The 14,301-nt window shown below is 27.8% G+C and overlaps 1 protein-coding gene across 1 annotated transcript in view; it reads right to left on the bottom strand.

Annotated features, from left to right (window-relative positions):
* The window catches only part of LOC113367383 (ski oncogene), a 74,318-nt gene that overhangs the window by 21,089 nt on the left and 38,928 nt on the right, over nucleotides 1–14,301 (bottom strand). The window lies entirely within an intron of this gene.

Below are 14,301 nucleotides of genomic sequence, written 5' to 3'. Positions count from 1 at the left end.
GACATATGATTTTTATTTCCAATGGTATATTATTCGATAGATAAATCGTGTAGAGAACACCCTACACAAAGGCACTAGTAATGACAAAATCACGAATTTTGGAAATAAATACATATGTGCGTGAGTTAAATAACTGATATAAACATGGCTTATGTTATATTTACTTTTGCATTATAAGAATCAAATATAAAAATCTCCTAATTGCATGTTAAAATACGTTTCAAACATCTACAGATTTTGGATACTCGATAGTTTTGATTTATTTACTTTACAGTCATTGACTTCCGCAAAAGGATTATTTATTTTAGTTATTTATAGTGTCAAAAGAATTGATATGATAAGTATTTAATAAAATAAAATTAGTTATTGTCCAAATATATTAAAAACTATCTAATATTTGACGCGCATATAGATAGCATACCCCAACCGAACCAAAAATATTTTTTATTCACTTATCATAAAAACTATGTAGTTGTCGTTAAACAAAATTGTTAACGAGTCTTCTATACGTTTCGAATCTCAATTTGCCCCTTCTTTAGTAAATGTAACACGCCAAATGCTTAAAAAGCACAAAACCCACATTGAATGAGAACTAGATTAAAGATCATATTTATAAAAATATTTACTTATTCAATTTCAAAATTTAAATATAATCAACCACAATATTGAGCTGTGTGAAACACTCTTTAGTTTATAATAACGATTTTACGAGTATAGGAAGGGGCACAAAGACCCAATTTGACTTTGAGCAATTATATTGTAAAAACTAAACCGATTACATCGCAACAAACATCACATATCAAACAAACAACTATCTGACTAAGCTCAATAAAATTTGTTATTGTAGAAATGTTTTCTTTTCTACTTAAAAAAAAATGTCACTTAGTTCTTTTTGCGCAACAGGTGGGTTAAAATAGGTTAGCCAGGTCCAGAACCAATGTCTCTGTTTTAATTTTAAAAGGATTTTACGAAATAATATCTTTTTTTCAAAAATAACACTATTTAGAACTAAATCTGGTATTCTGTCAGAAATATTTATAAGCAGATTTGGAAGATCTATTATTTTAATTTATTTTTTGCAAAATAGCTTTTTTTACCTGAATTTACAATTTTATTACTAGTTTTTATTGTTTACGCCTTTGACAGAGTAAAGGTTCAGTTGGTCCTTTTTACCCCATCCACATGTTAGCTTTTATAGTTGTTATATAAAAAAAAAACTGTTAAATCTAACTTAACAATAAAAATACATTTTATAAAACAACTAAATAACGTCTACTTTAAAATTATATTAATAAGGTCTCAGAAATTAAACAACAGTGGTCACAACAAAAACAAAAAAAAATACTTTTGTTGTGGATTTTTAAACATTGTGATGGCTGATTTTACATTTTTTCCCTCTACTTTCAAATATTGTTGTTAAAATTTCCTAACATTGCTTGTTTCTGAGATATCGGTGGTAGACCTTTTTACCCGCAGAACATTAAAACCCGGTCTACCCTATATCTGAAATTTTACTTCTCATCTATATAATTAGAATTTAAATTTTTATTATTTATTTTGAAAAGATTTTTTTGTATATATGAATGACGAAATGAAGTTTTGTGTATATGAATATTGGGTGTTACATGGTTATAAACTTTAAAAAAATTTATTTCTTTAAAAAACTTTAAAGAACTAAATGATTATATTAATATTTTTGCTAATTTATTATCTAGCTATCACTATCAAATCAATTGCAATCTTTCACGCCAACAATTATGTGCAAACTTGATGGACATATTGCGTTTTAAAACTTATATCTCCAATAATTATCAAAAATCACTAAATTGCTTTTATATCAGAAATTATTTGATGTCAATTATGTTTTAACATTCTGCCTTGTTATGTGACTATGATAGGTTGTTAATTTGCTAAGAGTTCACGCCTATTCATAATTGCAAGTAATTTTAAAAATAGCATGATATATAGTGTTATATGTAACATATCGCTATTAAATGAAGCATAATTTATGAACTACTTTTCTATACAATGTTGCACTGATTTGTTGAATTTATCTATAAATCTACTAAATGCTATATACAATACACGACAAACAACTTTGTAAAAATATAAGTATATTCATTCTTTGTCTGTCTTATATGAAATAAATTAAAATTTATGTTCTAGTTTCTGTAATTTTAGAGGATATTACGATTACAGATGACCATCTTAACAAAATTTAGAAACTTCACAAATTAAGTATCATGTGAGATCAATGAACACCGAATACACTACAAACAATGCAGAAATACTGATTATTTAAAAAATGAAAAATGCAAATATATTTTCTTCGCTTTCAATAAATTAATAAGTGCCATTTTTATCTTTTTTTCACGTTAATTACAATTTCATCGAGACATTTATTAATTGTTATTTTAGTTTTTACAAATCAATTAGAAGATAACCTAATGGTTACCCTCGCTAGTTGTGAATATATTCTTACATAATACAAATTACTATTTTTAACTATCTATTTTCGGAGCCATTCTCAAAGAAATTAGTGTCTACAAGAATATATTGATTTCACTAAGGCTGTAAACTCAGTTTTAAACTCTGAACCTGGTAATTCCAAAGACAAGGCTTGCCGCTACTAAATAGAAAATAATACTAAGCATTTTGTCGTCATACAATTTTAATAATATTTCTTTAGAAATTACATTTACATTTTATTTAAAGGATTGAATATGAAATTTCATATTCAGATATTTTCATAGCCCCCATTGATATTGCTGCAATATGTTAAAATATATCAATACAATATTTGCTGTAATTTGTTGTATGTCTGTTCATAGGGTTGGTATGGTTAAACGTGGAATAGATTGATTTTTTTCGTAAGAATTCGAAAAAAAGGGATATTAACTAAATATAAAATAAAGCAGCAGCTACTCATTAGTCAATATATTCCAATGAAAACTAGTATTTGATTAAGCCACAATATGAATCCTCAATTGCATTTCAGGAAAGAAGGCTGTCCAACTACATTTGACAATTTAGTCAAAAATGTAATTAATGCTGAATTGTATGTTCACTCCGCCATGATGCTTGAACAAAAAAAAATACAAACTAAATCATGCAAGCATAACTTTTTTAAACCTCGCTAAATCGTTCGAATTTACAGAGCACGCATAATGACTATCCTCCTAGGGCGTCGAGAGCTAATTATCCGCTATCACGATATTAAAACAGAGCCGTGTAACGAATTAATAGAACCGGATCTATCCTATTGACTGTGCTTAATCTACACACTAGAGTTTCAAGTACAACATTATACATTGAACCTGTGCATACATAACTCGGCGATTGTTCTACGTTTCGGTTCGGCACCGTAACAATATGATCCCTATTAATATATTAGCAGCCGTAATCATTGTTAAAATTCTTCCACGGGCGGCTACAATGATGCGTTGTGTGTGCTCGAATTATATTATATTATAATATAATATAATCGCAGTCGTTGTATTAGCTTTACGGATAAGCGAGAAGATAAATTAGCTCGAAAGCCGGTCTCGAAAATTAATAATGTATATATCATAAGTATAGTTAAAAACATTGATAGATTCATTTTGCAACTGCGCCTTAGAGCATAGATAGCATAGTTAAAAATATTATAAGCATAGTTAAAAACATTGTTGGATTCATTTTGCAACTGCGCCTTAGAGCATAGATAGCATTATAACAGAATTTAATATCACACGTTTCCAAATTGAGATAGATAATGAACTCTCCACACCAAAACCAATCCATTCTGGTGTTCCTCAAGGTAGTGTACTGAGTCCCATATTATATCTATTATTCACAAGTGAGATACCACTAGATTCTAACTAAGCACATATGTGATGACATTGAGATTTCTTCAAGTCACAAGGATGCATAAATAACCTATCTGACTAAACCTATCTGACTGAATTAGAATTTTCATCAAAGTCGACAAATCGCAACATCTTATCGTCTTATTAGCACACAACATTCATATTTACGATTACTAATCGATATGAAAGGCGTTTAAAAATTTACTATTTATGAGCTTATTGAAGAGTATAAAATTCTTCCACTGAACCTCTGAAACGTTTTTAAAACAATTCTTAGATATTGGCGACGAAATGGTTACAGTCGATAAAACTAGATGCCTCTAATTATCGATCGATTCTTGAATAAACACAGATTTTCAGGATTATCACATTATACAAATGTTTTCCTCTCTGCATCCAGAAAGAGCAAAAAAAAAACAATTAGAAATTGAATTTAAAATAGTTTTTGAGAATGAACTAGGTGCAACACAAATATATGCCAAAGCTGTAAATTTTTTTACAAAGTTTTTGAATTTGCGCTTATTTGAAATTCAAATATGAATGTTCAGATTTTGCTTTGTAATTAAACAATTAATGATTTTATAAAAATCTATAATGAAACGCTATAAAAATATATCAAAACCATGAATATACAAATGTACTAATTCAATTTAAATGAAATCAGTTTCATACTGCCTACAATGACAATAAATTTGTCCCAAGAACATTTATATTTGGCATACATTGCAGTGGGTAAACCAAGCTCCATAGATTTTTTGTTATCTGACCTTTTAACTCACAATTATTGGTTTTACCTATATTAATATAATAAATAATTATGCAAATATTATAATGAGCTTTGTAAACTAAAAGTAAGAAATTATGATAATCAAAGATATTTTATTAAAGTATTATACGCTGAAATAAAAAAGTTATAAATTTGCATTATTCATAAATTTTTATAATAAATATCTTCATTGTCATATTATCCCCATTTTTGATAAAGTTTAGTAAAATTTAATATAACAAATGACTTACCTAATCTTTTTTTTTCTTGAGACATATTATGAGGTTACTATTGTAATATAGATTAATAGTAATAAATTTGCTATCCTAATAATAGTAGTTTATAGGAGAGTGATTTTCAACTGCAATATATATATATATATATATATATATATATATATAAAGTTTATGTAGAAATATAATAATTAAATGCAAATTTTAGATTTTGATCAAATTTTATTCAGGTCTAATTTATATTTAATTATGGAAACTTATGCATTGCAAAATATTTTTTAAAGAAAGCTGTGTAATAATACAAATTCTATTTAAATAGTTCGGATATGTGATACAAAAATGTGATTCCTTATATGATTTTGTTCATAAATATATTACATTGTCCTTTAATTTATTTGATGTACCAGCGCCCTTTCTAATTCGCCCCGAAGCAATATATGACTACAATGTTATTCTATTGTCGAGAGTTTTCAATTACAAATCGCTGCAGTGTTTAATTTTAATTTGAAATCATCAATTGTTAATATTATAATCTTATATGTAAACATTTTATAAGGCTGTTCAAATTAGTTTTGCATACTTTGTATATATGAACATGTTGTGAAAGTGTATTGTTTAATTACTAAATACTAATTGTATGATGAATGCATTCAAATAATACGATCATGAATTTAGTTTGATCTACTAGATAAATATGGATATAATAGTAATATAATACATTTATAATATTGTAGGTTTATATACGCAAATCTTGAATTAAAAATATTTGTATAAGAAGACTCTACATATATATTTTAATTATAAAAATCTGCTGTATATTAATAAAAACCTAAATTTCATTAATAAAAATTGTTACGCGATTACGTATAATTTAAGTTAAGGTATAAATTATTTATAAGTATAAGAAAATGTAAAAGATGAAATAATACATTTATTAATTTTTCTAAACTATTTTTTTTATAATAGTATTCTATTGCAATAGTAATCAATAACCATCACGATAAATTTTTGGTGACAATATATAAAAAATTAAAATTATACATGCCTAGATACTTTAGGTACGTAGATGCCTAAATGCTTTAGCAAATAAGCTCAATAGTATATTCAAACTAGTATAAATTGGTACTTACATAATACATAATATATTATTTTTAGAATAACTTTACTGAACTTTTTCGAAAATGGGGATAATAATGAAAATATTTATCATAAAAACTTTTATGAAGCTGACTTATATAAAACGACCGTAATTTAGAAAAAAATGTAATATAATTTTATAAAAGTTTTCGATTTTATTGCTGAGGAATACGTTAACTATAATTAGTTGGCCCTAGTATGAATATTAGTATGAATGATGGTATTGTTTCTTTGTAAGATTACTGTGTATAAATGAAAATGACAAGGGTAGTGAATATAAAGATCTAGTGAATATAGAATATAGTAAATATAGAGACCAAAGGTGTAATTAGAGCTAGTATATTTATTTATTTATTTATAAGCAAGCCGTAATCAATAATAATAATAGATATTATTTCAGGCTCTTGTCTATATAAATGAAAAGATCAGTATTAATAGAGGCGGACTCATAAAAAATAAATAACATAAAAAATATTGATGTATAGTTTCAATAGTATACGTAAAATGTGTAAAAGGTTGTAAAATATTATTCACTCCATATGATTTATTAAAAAATATATAATGCTTTCTGTAATTTAGCCATATTAACGAACATCAAGAATAGAAGTGATGGTTGTAGATATCATAAAGAATATGCAAAATCCTTTGCGCTCTTATTCATTATTCAAATAATTGAAGTAATCAGAAATACAAGAAGCTCTCTTAAAATTCCAATCTCATCAATTTAACAGCTCCATTATCATAGAGAAGGAAATGAAATTACAGTGAACTGCATAATGTAAATATGGCAAAATGATTTTTCCGTTATGACGTTTTAAAGCTCCCGCCCGCCCGATGTTCTGATTTGATAGCCCCCGCCTAATTTAATCCTTAGCTTCCTGCATGCGACGCTCGAAGCATTTCGCCTTGTTATAGCTTTTATGTTTATATTTTAAGTACAAAAGAGATTTTCATTTAGCATTAAACCGTACAGGAACAGGGCATTTTTCCATATAAAATGTCAAATGCTGACCTTTCTGTGAACTAAATTAAAAACAAGTCGCAGCTCGGTTTTATGTTTAAATGAAATTTCACCCTCCTTTGCTTCGACTTTATTTTTATCTAGTCATAATGACTTTTGGAAAATTGAACAGATGCATATACTTATAGTTTAGACTTCGAACCTGTCATTTTTTTACATAATTAGTTTTGAATAAATAATATATCTAATTATAATTCAATAACTAATAGTAAACAATGATTGAATTGTATTGCCCTACATGTAATCCAAATAACTTTGAAAAAAGTTAGAATATATAAGAAAATGCTTCCAATTTAAACAAAAAAAATTATAAACGATGAAAGAGCAATATGAGTTGCTGAGCAAGAAATAAGATAAGATCACATAGAGATCACCTAATAAAGGAATAGAGTTTGAAGTTAAATATCGTTAATACGCGCTGGATTGTTACTTTTACTTAATATTTTAAATAATAGTATATATAATATTATTATCTGAATGAATTTTTATTAAAAAATATAGTGTTAATTTTATTTAAGTAGTAATAGTAATTTATGTAGCCTTTCATGTTCAAGCAACGATTGGCGTAATATTGACGATATATCGAAGCGCGTAAGCGCCGCGTCGCCGTCTAATGGACAAACTATAGAAATGTAAACCCATAGAAATGTCAACAATATTTATAGGTATTATTAAAATCTCCATAAAATATCTAATAATTTTATGTGCATATGTCTAATGATCATTTTTGCTTTCATGTGCATATGTCTAATGATTATTATTGGCACTTTTTACTTTGTATCTTTAGACCTGCTTTTGCCAAAAACTAATCAACACGTCTCCTTATTAATAGAAATCGAATGCTTTTTGAATAATTGAAATCAGTTGAACCGTGTTCCCGAAATCGTCGACGAAAATTTGTATCCGCTCACACACACGCACGCACACACACATACATACACACACTCGATCACACTCATACACACATCCATTTTTTCTAAGGTATGCTAAAATGTTCAGAAACCTTTAAAACATAAAGATATATGATTTTCATTTTCAATTTTTTTCGAATACTATAACTTACCCTGTGGGTAGTTAAAAATAAGAGATATTTCAAATCTAAACCTAGAACTAGATGTTACAGCTTTATACCAAAAATTTCAACTACCATACTAGTATATTTCCCCGACGATCTATTATAAACATTTTGGACCTCGTGTGGCTTTTATCCAATACGAATAACAAACTTTCACCATGACATTCACTATAATCTATTTTAAAGCCGTACATTATATACATAAAATTCTATCAGTTAATCCGATATTGTGGTAATACTCACGCAAAAACATCAATAATTGACTGTGTAATCAAATTAATATCACTGCACTGTTAAAATGGATCAGATTTGTGACTATTTCATATTGTTTTGCACAACAAAAAAGCAATCAAATAAACAAAGTATTGTTGGAATACGAGAAGGGTATAATAACAAGGGTTGTTAAAAATTTCTCAATATAAAGAACAAAAAAAGTAGGGTAGAGCGGAGCACAAAGGTCCATTTTGATTTTCAGTAATTTTATTGTCTAAACCAAATGAAGTACATCACAACAAATGATACGTATCAAACAAACAACTATATTCAGACACCGATTCTGCCGTGAATTAGACCAGTGATATGGAAGGTTATGTTATGTAGCTGTTTTCATACAAAATGCTACTAAAAACGTTTTAGATAAAAAACCTAACCCAAAATACACAAACCACATCCTTCAATCATTACAATTCAAATGTTTTTTAGATCACAACTATAAACACAAACACAAATATAAAAAAACTGAATATTTCTTAACTAGTTTTGAGTAATTATGGCTTGATAACATATGAGTGAAGTTGCATTTTATGTGCAAAACCCTTGATTGCACAGCAAATATATAGCATTTTGATAGTATTCAGTAGCATTTTGTATGAAAACTGAAACGTAACATAGCCTTGTCATAACATGGATCTATTCTATCTACGGCAAAATCGGCCTATCAGTGAAATTTCTAATTAATACCTAATAATAATAATAGAGAAAGGTTTTTAATTGTTAGCTATATTCTGGTGAGTTAAAATGGCAAGCAATCGGGCAAACAGATACGATACCTTATTCTAAATTTTAAAGAAATTTTACAAAATAATAGCTAAATTATTTAACCAATGCAAAATAATATTTTTATGGAAAATTTTGTGAGAAATATTTATCGTCAATGAACTAATAATTTAATTTATATCTTGTAAAAATATTCTTATTTTTATATAGCTTTGCAAGTGTGAAGGATTAGTTGGTCTTTTTTACCCCACCCACATAAGCCACTTTTATAGAGTTTAATATAAAAAACTGTTGAATATAACTTAAAAATAACAATACATCTTATAAAACAATTATATAACGTATACTTAAACATTATATTCAGGTATCATGAACTACTAAATGTTAAATGAAAAAGCTCAGATCCAAAAATACTATTGAATGTCAAATAAAACAGTTCAAAAACAAAAATTAAGCCTATGAAACGAAATACTTTTGTAATAAGTATTCATACATGGCGATTTATCTCCTGATAGCGACGTCATAAGAATTAAGATGATTGTTCATTATACGTCCTTTGCCTTATACTTTAAAATATTATCGTTAAAACATTCTATACCTTAATTGTTTTTGAGATTATGATGGTTGACATTTTTACCCGCAGATCTTTAAGCCCCGCTCTACACTATTATTGCTTGATAATGTATTACTCAAAAAGCGTTGCCAGCACTAAAATTTAACTTGTTAGAATAAGATCAATTATAAAAAATTAAATACTTTTATTTGCTAATGCTGGTGTTCAAAATACTTGAGAAATTAATTTTTTTTTTTTTTTTTAAAAGTTTAATTAAATAAATTATAAATTTAATGCTGCAAAAATTAATTCAATTTCATTTATTTTTATCTAGTCACATTAATTTGTTATTCCTTATAATTTACAACGGTCGAGACTCATAATTTCAATCATCATTGTCTACCAAAAATTGAGTAACTTTAAACAACCCTCAACAGCTTTACCAGTTAAAACAATAATGCATCTGCACCCCCCCAAGCTTTATTTCGGGGATAGGAGAATGCAAAAGCACAGGATCCGTGTTTCGAGTTGTTATTGCATTGTGTTTGCGAATTGTGAATTGTGAACATGTTGCATTTGCGAGAGTCCTCGCGGAGGGACGCGGCATTCAATTATAAATAGTACTTGAAATCGGCTTAAGCGATTTTTTCCTTCTCATCGTCGAGTGCGCCATACAATAAATACACTCGGGCACAACTTGCCGCAACCTGCTTCCAGGCGCGCGTTCGGTTCAGTACGATGATCGAAACCTGCAGACTGGGGGCGGATCTAGGTGGACTTACGTTTTTCTAATGTTATAATATATATGATATATTCTGGAATGAACTATCAGTCCTAATATTAACTTGTAATTGTAACCACAAAGTCCCGGTTTCAAATCCGCATTTCGGACAAATTGATATCAAGCAATAGCGATATCAGTAAGCACTTGAAAATATAAATCAAAAAAATGTTTTCTAGTAAAAATAGCTATCGCTCAAAAAAAGAGTATAAAAAGTAATATAACAGAATATAAAAAATAAGTTATGTTAAAAATCAATATAGTGAAATTTCAACAATTATGTAAAACTGAAATTAACCGATTGCGCATTGTGATATTGCAGCAAGAAAAATCAGTTTTTATAATTTAGTTGAAGATAGTCGCTTCGTAACGTGTGTTTCAGAAGGCGCTTTTTTATAATAATTATTATTCTCAAAGATATTAATTTGCAGAAGTTAGGTTACTAAAACATAGGATTATTAGCAACTTAAGATATTTTAATACCTCCTAATAGATTATAAATCTGGAGCAACTTGAACTAGTTTCGAACTTATAATTTGGATTTTAACGTAGCAATGTAATATTTTATATAAAACGTTGTATTTTATTTGCAAGTTAGGTACTTATGGAATGATTTGATATACAGGGTATCCCAGACCTTGATGTCAAGCCGAAACAGGTGTTAATATTGACCTTAACGGTCCCGATAAAATTTGGAAAAAAGAAGTTATTTCATGTTGTTTGAATATTATGAGCTTTTAAGTGCAACCTAAAGCTTTGGTAAAATTATAACCTTATTCTGTTTACTGTGGTTAAATTTTATTAATTTTGTTCATTTAAACTATGGATACTTAACCGTAAATAACATTTATAGAACCTGAAAAAATTTAGAAAAAGAAATTATTTCATGTTGTTTAAAAATTATGAGCTTTCAAGAGCTTTTGTAAAATTATGACCTGTTTTCGTTTATTGCGGTTAATTTTTATTAATTTTGTTCATTTAAACTTTTGAACCGTAACCATAAACAACATTTCTAGAACATCAGTCAAAACTAATAATGCAATTGGCCCAATTTTTTGAAGAATTAAGACATTTTGTTAAACAATAAATTTGAAAAAATTAAAATAGGTTGACTTAGAAAGACCCTACTTAAAAAAATAAAGTTTGTAGCAAATCATCAAAATTTGACGCATTTAATCAGAATTAGTAAATCTTGAGTAAAAAAAATAAAAACTTGAAAATTACGTGAATGTTGCTGGTGCATTTTGCTTGCGATCAGTTCTTGGAGAAATTGTAGTATATTTTCTACGGTGGTCCTATAAATGTTATTCACGGTTTCGGTTCCAAAGTTTAAATGAACAAAAATAAAAAATATAACCACTATTACCAAAAATGATCATAATTATACCAAAGCCTTAGGTTACACTAAAAAGCTCATAATTTCGAAACAACTTGAGATAATTTCTTTCTCTATTTTTTTTACAGAAATAAATGGGACACTATATATGAGCATGAAAATATATAATTCATTATTTTTACAGAATTTATTTTTTATTTTCAGCAAATTCACCACCTTTATATGCAACATGTATCACTATTTGACATAAAGATAATTCAGGTATGTAAGTATATATATATATATATATATATATATATATATATATATACATGTATATATATATATATAATTAGGGTGGTCCTTAAAAGGGTCATTTTCGAATTTCCTTGCTCCCAGGGGCTCAAATGGTTCCAAATAGATAAAAAACAATTCTCTGAAAGTTTTAGCTCTTAATATTAACGTTTAGATAGAGCGCAATTCAATGAAACTTTGTATGGAGAGAGCATGGAAAAAAATTTGAAGATTAAAAAAAAATGTTTTAGGTATAATTTAGCGACAAATGAATGAGTTTTATTCATTCATTTGTTCGCTAAATTACATCTAAAAAACATTTTTAAAATTTTTGAAAATTTTTCTATGCTATTTCCATACAAAACTTTGATTGAATTGCGCTCTATCTAAATGTTAATATTAAGAGCTAAAACTTTCAGAGAATTGTTTTTTATCTATTTGGAACCATTTGAGCCCATGGGAGCAAGGAAATTCGAAAATGACCATTTTAAGGACCACCCTAATATATATATATACATATATGTGTGTGTGTGTGTTATATATATTTTCTTACACATATTTCTCTCCCAACAGTATAATAACAAGTAAAATTTATTACCTATTTTTTCTGTGAAATACAAGAGAAAAAAAAAGATAATTTCAAATACAATTGTTGGGCGCGAAATCTCTGATCCATGGCATTGGGTTGGACGCGTCGATATATATCTCAGCGGATAAACGAAAAATAGGAGCCCTCTAGTAAGTTTTTATTCTTGTTTTCTGCCTATAATAGTGCCTACAACGACTTAGGCCCATGGGACCAGTTTTAATGCTGCACCCCACCGGATTCTGCTATTCTTTTACGTACGTGATATTGTTAGTTCCGTAAAGCGTTACAAATTCGTCACATTTATTGTTTAAATGTACGAAACGCCGTAAGAATTCCGCAAAGAATCTGAACTGAACAGATATTCGTGTCGATTTATGTCTGGCAAGTCATTACTTCGACGAGAAGGGATTTTAGTCAGTTAAACTGTTCCAGAATAAACATATGTGATTTTAGTTCCTTTTTTAAGCAAAAATATTCTACATCGAGTTAATGAATCGAGCCTATTTTTTGCTGAACTTTTAACGCCGATCTGTCATACTAGGGCATTCAATGATTGTTTTGACGATTTTAATATAATTATATTCGAAGTATTTGTTGACATTTTTTATGATTATATGCATCTATACCCACGAAAGGCTTGAGATTATGTTTAGAATCTGCAACATTAAGTGGAAATTTGACATCAAAGCTGCTGATGTCGGACTTTGCCGTGGATGGGATCGAAACTGCTAGCCCACGTCCGGACTGATTACGCCACTGCTGGGCCCAACCAAGCCTATTTTTTTATCATTTTATCGATAGAATTGTTTCTATTATAAGAATTCCCATAAGTCGTTTAAATATTATGATATATAGAAATTCTAACAATAAGTGAAATTGGAATATCATATATGAATAGATTTAATCAAATATGAATCATTTTTACTTCTGTAAACTTTAATAATGACAAAATGCAAATATACTGCTTAAATTGGTAGAGCAAATATACATGGCAAGTCTTAAAAGTCGGCAGGTGAAAAGGTCGACAACCATTATTTCAAGAACAAGTAAAGTGTACAAGTACATTTGTAAAAGCACAAGTTAGATAACCAGCCACCTCACCTTAATTCCTATAATGTCGCTATCTGTAATTTTATTTTTAACTTCAATATCTGTTACAACTGCTAAATAATATAACATCTAAATAATATAACATCATGATAATAAGTGAATAGTAAAATAAATATAAAAAAATAGAGTTCAAAATAAAGGAGAGTATTTTCATTAAAATGATATCCGTATTATGATAAACTATTTGTAAATAATCGGCTATCTATCAATATTAATAACATAAGGTTTTTTTTGGTTTTGATATGATACTTGAATATAATTTTTAAGTAAACGTTATTTAATAGTTTTATAAGATGTGGAGTTATTTTCAAGTTTGATTCAACATTATAGATTTATAAAAGATTACATTTGGGTTACCTTTACCCTTACAAAGTCGTACAAAATTAAACAAGTAAATAAAAATGTAAAGTAAGTTAAAAAAGCACTCTTCTGATGAATATTTCTGATGAAATACCAGATCAAGGATATATACATTGTAATCTTTGTAAAAAATTTGCCCATGAAATATGTATTTCGCATTGGTAAAATAATGTAGCTTTTATTTCTAAAATCCCATTAAAATTAAAAATAAGACTTCAGATAT

This window comes from Ctenocephalides felis, unplaced genomic scaffold (genome assembly GCF_003426905.1).
Source record: "Ctenocephalides felis isolate EL2017-DRISC unplaced genomic scaffold, ASM342690v1 CF-g0.4_SCAFFOLD_01170, whole genome shotgun sequence".
Taxonomy (NCBI): Eukaryota; Metazoa; Arthropoda; class Insecta; order Siphonaptera; family Pulicidae; genus Ctenocephalides; species Ctenocephalides felis.
Note: the sequence above shows the minus strand (reverse complement) of the source record. Positions and strands in the feature narration are given on the sequence as shown.